This window comes from Arctopsyche grandis, chromosome 11 (genome assembly GCF_051622035.1).
Source record: "Arctopsyche grandis isolate Sample6627 chromosome 11, ASM5162203v2, whole genome shotgun sequence".
In the NCBI taxonomy this organism is placed as follows: domain Eukaryota; kingdom Metazoa; phylum Arthropoda; class Insecta; order Trichoptera; family Hydropsychidae; genus Arctopsyche; species Arctopsyche grandis.
This window is the reverse complement of record NC_135365.1, coordinates 24,275,033-24,286,872: the sequence shown is the minus strand read 5'-3', so window position 1 is coordinate 24,286,872 and position 11,840 is coordinate 24,275,033.

Below are 11,840 nucleotides of genomic sequence, written 5' to 3'. Positions count from 1 at the left end.
TAGAGAAAAATCTCGCATTTTGCAATCAAAAGGCGCACTACTCCTATACTACTCAAACCATTTCAACCCTTTTTTCCCCTATAATTTTGACGTACTGGGTATTACTGCTCCCTTTTTTATATGTATATATATGTACATATATATATATATATATATATTACATCCCCTTCTCACCGCTTATAAACAATCCCCTTTCTCCCTCTATCGCGATGAAAGCCAATGCGTAAACGTTCAACGAGCTCTATACGTTGTGCAAATAAACGATACATAACTATTGCATAAGTTTATATGAGCAGTGTTCAAATTTAATTTAACCTCATTATGCTACTATTTTTTTACAGACACCGACAAATAAACCTTCACTCCTACATCCATGAAGCATCTTTTGGATCAGGCTGAGATACTTTTGGCAAGCACATTGGGCTAGTTGTATGTACATATGTAAGTCGCGGTAATTTTTATAGTGCATTTACAACAACAAAAAGCGAAACAAGTCCTATGTTGTTCGCGGTAATTTTTTAAAACACGTTTTAGCAATGGCACTATGGCTGACATCCGATCAAGTCAACTAACAGAATTTAATTGCTATTCAGCAATAAAAAGATAAGTAATGTAGCAGATGTTGCTCAACAGGTTGTTCGCCGCTCTTGAGAGCGCGCACTTTGAAGGATCGACTTCGAGAAATCACCATTTACATTGGGTTATGAATCAAGATTAAACACTTCCTTCGACAAGAGGAAAATCAAAATCATCAACAGACTGTCCGATGCAGGGACGTCCCTTTATCATAGGTAAATAAGACGACGCTTGAGAGCGGCACATTTTGAAAGGCGGAAAATTATGTATGATTACTATTACTATTGTTTTAAATTGAAGGCAATCAAATCCGTATAGGAATCATTAGAAAATGGACCACCAATTCTCAACTGATTGAGTGAGTGCATCCTAGTTTACTTTTACTTTTTTACTTTTTACTTTTTTCGTTTCAGTTCCGGAATCATTTTTCGTTTTATGATCCAGTTCCCTTATATATAAAAAAAAAACCATTCGTTGTGTGTGTGTGTGCATTTCTGATTGACTGTCCTTAAATATGTATTTTTTTCTATTTAAATAAATGTATTAATAAAAAATGAATGTTTACTATTAGATTAACCATATTTAACCCCTTGAATGCTGATCAACGCCGATCGGCGTTTTTCCAACAAGTCCATGTGGCTGAAAAACGCCGATAGGCGTTGTATTTTGAGCATGTACAAAGTAAACAAGAATACTACCCGCTAAGCCTTTCCAGATAGCATTGAAAAAAAATGCATTGAACATCGGTTGTGTAATCCATGTCATTCATTTGTTAACGTTTATAAAGACTGGTTTACACCGGAATTTCTGAATTTATAACCATAGCAGAATTACCCGATGGAAATCCCTAACGCTGAGTATTTTAGATTGTGGCTTGGCATTTAGATTGTGAGCATTACATTTTAACAATAATGAAGAAGATGGACTAGTTAGTCCATCTAGCTTTGGAACAAAATATTTTTGTTCCAAACTAGTTTTGGAACAAAATATTTATTAATAGATTTATTTTGTTTATTTTATATTATTGCAAGATATATTAGAGAGTCTAAAAACACCTTTACAAAACTCGAAATCCTCGGCGGTAGTTATCTAGGGTTTGTTTGGAAATGTTGGCGAAATTTTCAGCGTGGCGGGCTTTTAACAGAAAGACGTCAGAATTTATTTATTTATTTTTTACATATATACCGGGAAGGCCTTACAGGTAACCCCAATGCGCCTTGCTGGCCAATTACAAAAATTGCAGCTTTTATTTTTATTATACAAGTCGCTGAATTATGAGACAATGAAAAACTCGCAAATTAATGAGACATCTGTGAATTGTACATAAATTTTATTGTACATTAATCAATCTAAAATAGTGGTGACATTGTAGGTAGGAAGGATATTTAGCCAATTTTACCGGGAACCGTTCCAACAATGAAATCAGAGAAAATTGGCAAACTCTGATAGGAAACGATCGACCTGGAATCACAAATATCCAGGTCTGACCAGCAGTCAGCTCATGGGATCGAACCCGGCGCCTCTCGACGCTAAGCGGGAGCTTAACGACCGAGCTATGCTGCTGGCTCAAAGGGTTAAAAGGCTTATTTTTATTTTATTTTATTGTTACAATCAATATACACTCGTCATTACAGATCGCTCCAATGCGACGAATGTACGATAACGGTCAGAAATACAATAATACATATACAATCAGAATACATAGCATATAACAATTAATCAGTACAGAAATAATAATCATAGAGACATCTATGGATTATTTTTAGATTTTTGTGTACAATTATTATTACAATTTTTATACATATAATAAACACGAAATTATAGAGATGTCTATAGAGATATCTATAGATTTCAGATTACTGTGCATAATTTTTACAAATTATACACACAGATTTTGTGACAACAGGAAATGATCTATTACCAATTTTCAGGAACCGTTTCAACAATGATCAGATAAAATTGGCGAACTCTGATAGAGAAACGATCGATTTGGAGTCACAAAACCCCCAAACCTAACTAACAGTTTGACGAGGACACGAACCTTCGACCTCAGTGGTGCTAAATATATACGCTACCATTAAGCCAAACTGCTGGCTATTATATTGTTGCGTAGGGGTGGGTGGAAGATCTAAGTAAAAGACCAAAGTCATTTCACAGCATTTATTGATGATTAAGGAGATACACGCACTGGCAGTGCTCAGTCCAGAATGACTAGATATCGCCTAAGTATCGCCTTATAAGGGATAGATCTCTCAGGACATCTTCGAAGTCTAATATATTTACCTATTGTATAGTCACGTACGGATATGTCTTCCCACGACATTCGGTCCCATGGTACAGGTCAATTCTGAGAAAGGACCAATAACAGCCAACTCGGTCGCCATTGTTTAGCTTACTTGCACTTAGCCTGTCGCTAATCCTTGAAACCACTTATACCGGTCACACGGTCTCTCAGGACGCTACCCGGCCTAATCCGATCGCAATTACTCGGCGGCTCTTTTTAGTATACGTAACAATATTATATTACAAATGCCGAGTGAGGCCGGGTACAACTACTAGTGGTAAATATAATTTAAAAAAATAAGTTTTAAGTAATCCGAATGTGTGAAGCCGTCGATACTTAAGAGGGCTGGACAGCAGCACCTTGTCCATACAAACGTACTATACTTCTCCCATCCTCAATTATGGCACTAGAGAAATTATTTTTTAATATGCTATGGATATCCACCATTGGGGTGCATCTATCGTTTTATTTTTTTGATTAATTATTTTTTATAGGAGCTAGGAGCCACCAAACATCTATAAAATCGCCTCTTTTTTACACCCACGAAACGAGTCCAGCGTGCTTATTTAACGGTCGATTTTTAAAAAAATACGCCGATAGATGCACAGAAAGTATTTTTCTCATACCGATGATGAATTTTTTTTAAAAATTGGTCTAGTTTTGGAGGAGAAAATAGTAGAATACGAAACCTCGATTTTGTCAATTTAAAATACGTTTTATCTGGTCGAAGCGCAACTGTCGCATTCACTCAATATATATATTGATATATATTGTCGCATTCACTCAATATATACATACACTCAATATATATATCGAAGAAAGGAATGGTAACAAAATTAAGGTTTCGGGTGTACAGCCCTCTTAACACATCCTTAGACAAGATTCTTCTTGGTGGTATCTGAAAATAGCATCACGAAGAGTTATCGCTGTGGGACACACATATATGTATATAGAACTTTCTTCGGAAGGATTCAGCATTAAAAGCGTTGATAAATTAATCAGTAGATGGATGAATCGAGCACCCAGCCAGACACGTCTCCGGTCAAAGATAGATGGAAGAGGAGAGGGACGGGAGCCGTTCGTGGGATTTGAAGGGGTTAATATGTGTCCGAATGTTTGGGAGATGGATGAAGGGGTCTGTGATGGGTAGGGAAGGGGCAGGTAATGGGCGTGTGCGGTAATGGTCGCGACGTAATGAATTTTTTTCCGCGAGAGCGAGCCGAAGGAGAGTAGGAAGTCCTCCTTAAAATCAATACATTTTTACGGCGGCACGCAGTACCCTCCGCCCTCCCCTTTCCATGACCCCTCTGGTCCTCTCCAACCCCATACCCTTCCTCCTTTTTCTCCCCGGGGGCTCTAGCCACCTTCCCCCTTCACCCAATCAATCCCCGAACTGGACGGGAAAGAAACCCGACCGATCGCAACTTAACATACGGTACTATAATTATGAACGATGGAGTCCAGCAACACCAAACACACAGACAGACGGATCGATCGTTTGGTTGATTTGATTGAGCGTCGTATTACTTTGGTTAGAAGTTGTGTCAAAAGTACTAAGTTACTCTGTAACTACATATGTATGTACTTAGGCACAAACTAGTGTATGCATATAACATTCACCCATTTCTAAGCCCGCTTTAAAGGTCACGGAATTTGACCCTTAAAGCCTTCAACATGAGGCCACCACCCCCCCGACGAATACAGTCCAAGAGGCCCTTTCGTCGGAGAACGAGACGGTTGTTCATGAATATCGCAAAAGAACAACCGCACATCACTGTTCTAATAAAAAAACCACACTGTACATAACCAAGTACAAAATTAATAACAACGCATGAACACATAAAGCGCGCATGCGGTAGGAAAAACATTCACCCATATATACCAAATTGAAAAAACTGCATGCCATATATAATATTCCGTTTGTTACAGACATCACTAACAAACTAACCAGTAGATTCTATGACAGAATCACCAATAACCATACTAACACACTTGTGAAGAGTCTCGGTGATTACAACAAAATGTCTATACCCTTCAGGTATAACACACAGATTACCTAAACACAATCTGCTTTAGGTCATTGACTTTAGTGAGTCTTTAATTAATATTTTGTATTAGATGTATTATGAGCATTTATAAGGATTGTAAATAGATTTTTGGGCTCTTTTTCCTATTATGCTGTAGATTAACATTAGAATAATATAATACTATGATTATTAACCAAATTAAATTAAATTGTAAAATAGAAAATGATCAGTAGATCAGTAGCTATTAAAATAGATATAAGATGTATTGTGAACATAATTTCGTAATAATAAAAAACATTTAAAAATCAAAAAATCACTGCTTGAAACGATCGATTTGGAGCCACAAATACCCCCAAATCTAACCAGCAGAACGGCGGATCGAACCCACCGATCACTTGGTGCTAAACATGCACACCAGCATTAAGCCATACTGCTGGCTAATTATTATTTTATACTTATACTTGGTGCTAAACATACACGCTACCATTAAGCCACACTGCTGGCTAAATATATGGCGCTAAATTCTCAGAGACCAATTTGCCTAGAGGAAACATTGCTAGCAAACAGTATATATATAAGTTTTTCTTTCGTAATATTCGTATATTGTATTCATACATTTGTTAAGCAATGGTTTAGCTGTGATGTACATATGTATATCGAATCGAAACGACTATTATAGTACGGCGAGCGTTATCGCAGACACACACACACACACACACACAGAATAGCGATATTATATATGTACATATACATAACCAGCGGCGTGGTCTAGTGGTAAGTGTTGTATTCTCTCGTGCTAGAGTTGCCGATTTCACTTCCCACTGGAGTCTCGTTGCTGGCCAGACCTTGGTTTGTCGAGGTCGGTCGTTTCATATCAGAATTTGTCAATTTTTCTGATTTGAAACGATTCCTGTAAAATTATCTTCCTTATCCAAATTTTCTATTGCAAAAAACCTAGAGATATTATTATCTCTTAGGTTTCGCCAGATTTTCTCCATACATATCTCTATGGATGATTGATCATATATACATATGTAAATGTTTCGTATTGTTACAAAAAAATAAATAATGTTATTCGTATTGTTTACGACGTTTATATTAGTGTCTGACCATAGGTGTCAGATGTTATTTCGATTTGTTTGTATGTTGATTTGTGTGTATAATAATATATGTATTGTATGATGTATCGATTCTTAATCTGTTTGGCACATTCGCCGTTTTGGAGCGATCTGTAAGGTGAATGTGCATGATTAATTGAAAAATGAAAAATAAAATATATGATAATAAAAAAACTCTCGATATCGCAATATGTTTTATGTACAGGGGTATTATAGAATCACTCTGGGAAAGGTAATCGATTTTTTTCCAATTTTGAGGAACCGTTTCAACAATGATCATATAAAATTGGCAAACTCTGATAAGAAACGATCGATTTGGAGCCACAAATACCCCCAAATCTAACCAGCAGTATGGCGGATCGAACCCACTGATCACTTAGTGCTAAACATACACGCTACCATTAAGCCACACTGCTGGCTAAATATATGGCGCTAAATGCTCAGAGACCAAGGAAACATTGCTAGCAAACAGTATATATGTACAGAAGTTTTTCTTTCGTAATATTCGTATATTGTATTCGTACATTTGTTTAGCAATGGTTTAGCTGTGACGTACATATGTATATCGAATCGAAACGATTATTATAGTACGGCAAGCGTTATCGCAGATACACACACACATAATTATACCATTAAGCCAGCAGTTTGGCTTAATGGTAGCGTATATATTTAGCACCACTGAGGTCGAAGGTTCGAGTCCTCGTCAAACTGCTGGTTAGGTTTGGGGTTTTGTGACTCCAAATCGATCGTTTCTCTATCAGAGTTTGCCAATTTTATTTGATCATTGTTGAAACGGTTCCTGAAAATTGGTATTAGATCATTTCCTGTTGTCACAAAATCTGTGTGTATAATTTGTAAAAATTATGCACAGCAATCTGAAACCTATAGATATCTCTATAGACATCTCTATAATTTCGTGTTTATTGAAAATTGTAATATTAATTGTACACAAAAAACTAAAAAAATAATCCATAGATGTCTCTATGATTATTATTTCTGTACTGATTAATTGTTATATGATATGTATTCTGATTGTATATGTATTATTGTATTTCTGACCGTTATCGTACACTCGTCGCATTGGAGTAATCTGTAATGACGAGTGTATATTGATTGTAACAATAAAATAAAATAATCGTAAAATAAATAATAGCGATATTATATACATATATGATAATAAAAAAACTCTCGATATCGCAATATGTATTATGTACAGGAGTATTATAGAATCACTCTGGGAAAGGTAATCGACCCTTTTTTGAAGGGGAGGTTGATGAACCCTTTAAATTGCAAACAAGACACACACACACACACAAGTACGCGCTAGTACATAGGTACCTTCCTACAGAACTGAAAGCGAGGGGGACAGGTGTATAGAAATCATTTTACGATATTCACAAGTACCTAAACACATGCATACATACACATACATTCAGCGAGCACATCCACATGTGCGAAAATTCAAACGGGAATAAAATTATACTTTTTCTTTTGCTGAACACCCTCGATCCGTCCATCTGCGGCTGGCGGTATCTCTTGTGAGTCACCCAACCACCCCCCCTGGAGACCTGAACCTACCCGAGTGGAAGCCGTTGGGATAGGTCGCGAAACCCGGTCCGGAAACGATTCCTCTTTTTAGTCCCTTCGTCAGGTCAACTTCGAGCGTTGCTCCACATAAACAAAATAATAATATAAAAATAATATATTTCGTTTGTTTTGAGATTGGCAAGCGCTCGTTTGAATGCAAACATATGCGAAATTAAAATGACGTATGTGCCTTGTGATTAATTAGTTTTGGAATATTGTGGGATGGCGGTAAAACAATAGCTGCGAGATAATACAGATTTTTTACCCTCTCGTATTCCACTTCACTCCCTTTATCGCTTCACTCCCTAATATAGGGTAGCGTAAAGCCGACTGACGTTTTTCAGAAAGCTCTCCTGTCTGAAGGGTAGTAGTTAGGAGACAAAGTTACTTAGTTACCCCATAACGATTTTAATTTTATAATGTGGAAGACAAAGATCATTCAACCCAAACGGGTATTACATACATAGGTTACAGTCTTAATTTGTTTTATAAATTCGTCTATCATTTGATATAGATTTGGAGCCAAAAGAAAGAAAAACTCACAAGCTTATAACTAAAACGACAAAAATGAACATACACACATATGAACATATTCGATGCGGTGCAAACGATCGAAAAGCGCCAGCCAGACTGAAGCACAGATTAACGACACGTGTACCTTATTTTATTTTATTTTTATTTTATTGTCACAAATCAATACACACTCGCCATTACAGATTTGCTCCAATGCGACGGGTGTACGTTAACGAAATACACAATACATAAACAATCAGAAATACAGTAATACATACATATACAATCAGAATATATAGCATATAACAATTAATCAGAAATAATAATCATAGTGACATCTATGGATTATTTTTAGATTTTTTTGTATACAATTTTTTATACATACAATAAATACGAAATTATAGAGATGTCGATAGAGATATCTATAGATTTCAGATTACTGTGTATAATTATTACAAATTATACACAGGCAGATTTTGTGACAACAGGATTAGATCTAATACCAATTTTCAGGAACCGTTTCAGCAATGATCAGATAAAATTGGCAAACTCTGATAGAGAAACGATCGATTTGGAGTCACAAAACCCCCAAATCTAACCAGCAGTGGCGAGGACTCGAACCTTTGACCTCAGTGATGCTAAATATATACGCTACCACTAAGCCAAACTGCTGGCTATGGCTTATGCGTGCGCACTGCTCGCACTTACACTAAGTGAAATCTACCCGAAGTCCCGACATACTTACCCTGTATACGTTCTGTGCTTTTGATACTTTAGTTCCGAATTTTTCCTTATTAAATTATTAAAAACTCGCCGGAAAGATCCAACTCAATTTTAATAATTACCATTTTAATAATTGCATCTGTGCACGTCGAAAGGTTACTCGTCATCTGATGTGCAATTTTTCATTCGTGAAGTCGAGAATTGCGTTTAAAGTAGCCATCCAGTTAATCTGTGGTTCAATCTGTCTGGCGCTTTTCGATCGTTTGCACCAAACCCAGGAATTTTTTTTATATACCAGGAAGGCTTGACAGGAAGGCCCCAATGCGCCTTCCTGGACAATTAATTACAAACAATGCAGCATTTTATTATCACTTAAATCACTGTATTTCCAGAAGCTGGAGAACACGAAATAACAATTAATTAATTAATTAATTAATTACATAATTAATCCATTGAGAAATCTATGGATTTAAATTTAGCTATACTGCTGGCTAAATATGTAAATTAAAACAATAATATGACGTATTTATTACTGTTGTGGACTATGACTATGTACATACATGTATGTAATCAGAGCTGGAGAGAGGGGGAAACGCTACAATTCCCGAAACCTGGCTACTTTTAAGGGTCTGGAAATGGTAAGTGATGTAAGCGAAACCTGCAAATTACCTTCTGCCCAGCGGTGACGAATTCATCGACAAAACTCGCCATCAACAGTCAAGTACTTACATATATACATACATACATATGTATGTACTTATTAAAAACACATTTTTATTCACTTTTTTTGGTAACTTCTCTCAGCATCTATGTACAAACATATGTATGTAATTACTGGTTATTAAGATGTTATTAGAAAGTGTAATTTTATATGAGATTGTGTGAAAAATTACACTGAGTAACAAAAAATCACGTTTTTGAGTTGCCAGAGCGGAGACTAACCAAAATTTACTAATTTTGACCCACTGAATTCGAATATGATAATGATTTTTGTTGGTTAGTGATATTTTACGAGATATGAGCGTTTAAAAAAATGTGCGATTTTTACAGTTTTTTGGCTTTTGCGGTCTTTAACTCAAAATCTAGTATTTTTGTGCTCAAAGTGAGTATTGGAATCAATATTCAGATGTTTTTTCTATTGATTGTGATTTTCTATTGTTTTAAAATACTTATAATTAATTGTCTAGCGAATTTTTAAAGTCAAAAATATTTTTTTTTCCAGGAAAGAGGGCGTTGTTGGGCTATTTTCTAGGAAACAGGACAAACTACAAAGCTAGAGAGCAAAAAAAAAGGTTAACCATAAAAATGAATAATGGTGCACAGGGTCGCGCCGGCCTATGGTTATAACTAGAGGTCGGAATCTGAAGGGGCCGGAAACGTGCCGCCTATTGTTCCATTGTTGTAAATCCTTTGTAAAAAAGTTTCGGTAAACCTTTAACAATGCATTTACAATCTTTGAACAATAAACAGCCCCTTCAGATTCCGGGCTCTAGTTATAACCAGACATGTTGATTACTATTGTCCTACAAAGCAAGAGCAAAAAAAAGGTTAACAATAGCGAACCATTTTTGTGGGTTTAAGCATCCTGGCTGCCTTTAAGTCTGGTAAAACCAGAGATTGGCTATGCCTGGGTGCTCTATTGTGAATTTTTTAGAAAGGACATATTTTTACAAGCTTTTCTGCTCTTTTTCTTTTAATACTGATGGTTTTTCTAAGAAATTGACCATTTCTAAAAATGGTGCACCAACGTGTAGCCGATCTCTGGTTATAGCTGCTCAACAACCTGTGAGTTGCGTATGGGGGCGGCAGAAAGCCCCGTTAGATAGCCAGCTGTCATCACGTCGATCCGACAGTCGATTCTGGTGAAATTTTGATGATTTCGTTATTGTTTAAACTCCTCGAGCGTTATGTTGGAGACCTTTGTTTACATTAATGAGAGCTAGTCTTCGTATATCGATAATATATAAAAGGGATCGAAGGGGGGGAATGGTTTAAAATCAGCTCACAAATATTACGTAAAAAAGGTTAACCAGGGCAGTTTAAAATCACTAACATTTCTTAGTTGTCGGGAAACAATTTTTTTAATATCAATATTTTAATCATTCTTATTCCCATTCAAAAATGGTTTCAGTTTTTTAGCAGCTCTGGTATGAAGTATCGAGAAATTAATTAATACAATACAAAAATGGAGAGTACGCACGTTTGTAGTTTTTATGTATCGACCAGTCATTCGGTCCTACTTATACGAAACTGTCTTCTTTCTTTTCTTTGATAAGAGGCCCAATCCATTAAAGGATCTTTCAAATCGAATTCATACCCACATCTGTCTAGCATACGCTGCGAGTGTAACATGTTTATAGAGCACGATTTAATAGCAAATGCCTTTTTGATGTGTTCGTTTGATTCTGATTTACCATAAAATTTGTTTTCTATGATAACTCTAAGGGCGAAATCACACAGGAAAGAACGGCACGTCGTGTGCTTGGCTCCCCGCTGCGGGGGTTCTCCTACACTTCTTCAAATATGGGATACACCGTTATCGATCACTGTCAAGCAAGGATAAATACAAGGATAAAATTTTATCGAAAACACTTCAGGGGGTGATTTTGGGACGGTGTGTGCTGGGCGTGCCATGAATACATATGTGCAAGGCATGCCACATTTTTTTCGCATGTTTAAAAGTATCTAAAAAAACCCTGTACCACGTTCCTTCCTGTGTGATTTCGCCGTAACAGGTTTGTCATGACTAGAGGTAGGACCGGAGCGCGCCGTCTATTGTTCCATTATTGTAAATGCTTTGTAAAAAAGGTTCGGCAAACCTTTAACAATGCAGTTACAACATGTGAACAATGAACAGCGATCTGAGTCCGCTCTTTAGTTATGACTAGACTGCGGATAGACACCGTGCTTTTTCCAGGAATCGGGGCGGTTTGGCTCTATTTACAAAGCTAGAGTACAAAAAAAAGGTTGGGCGAACCTTTTACAACAATTGAACAATAAACGGCGCGCTGT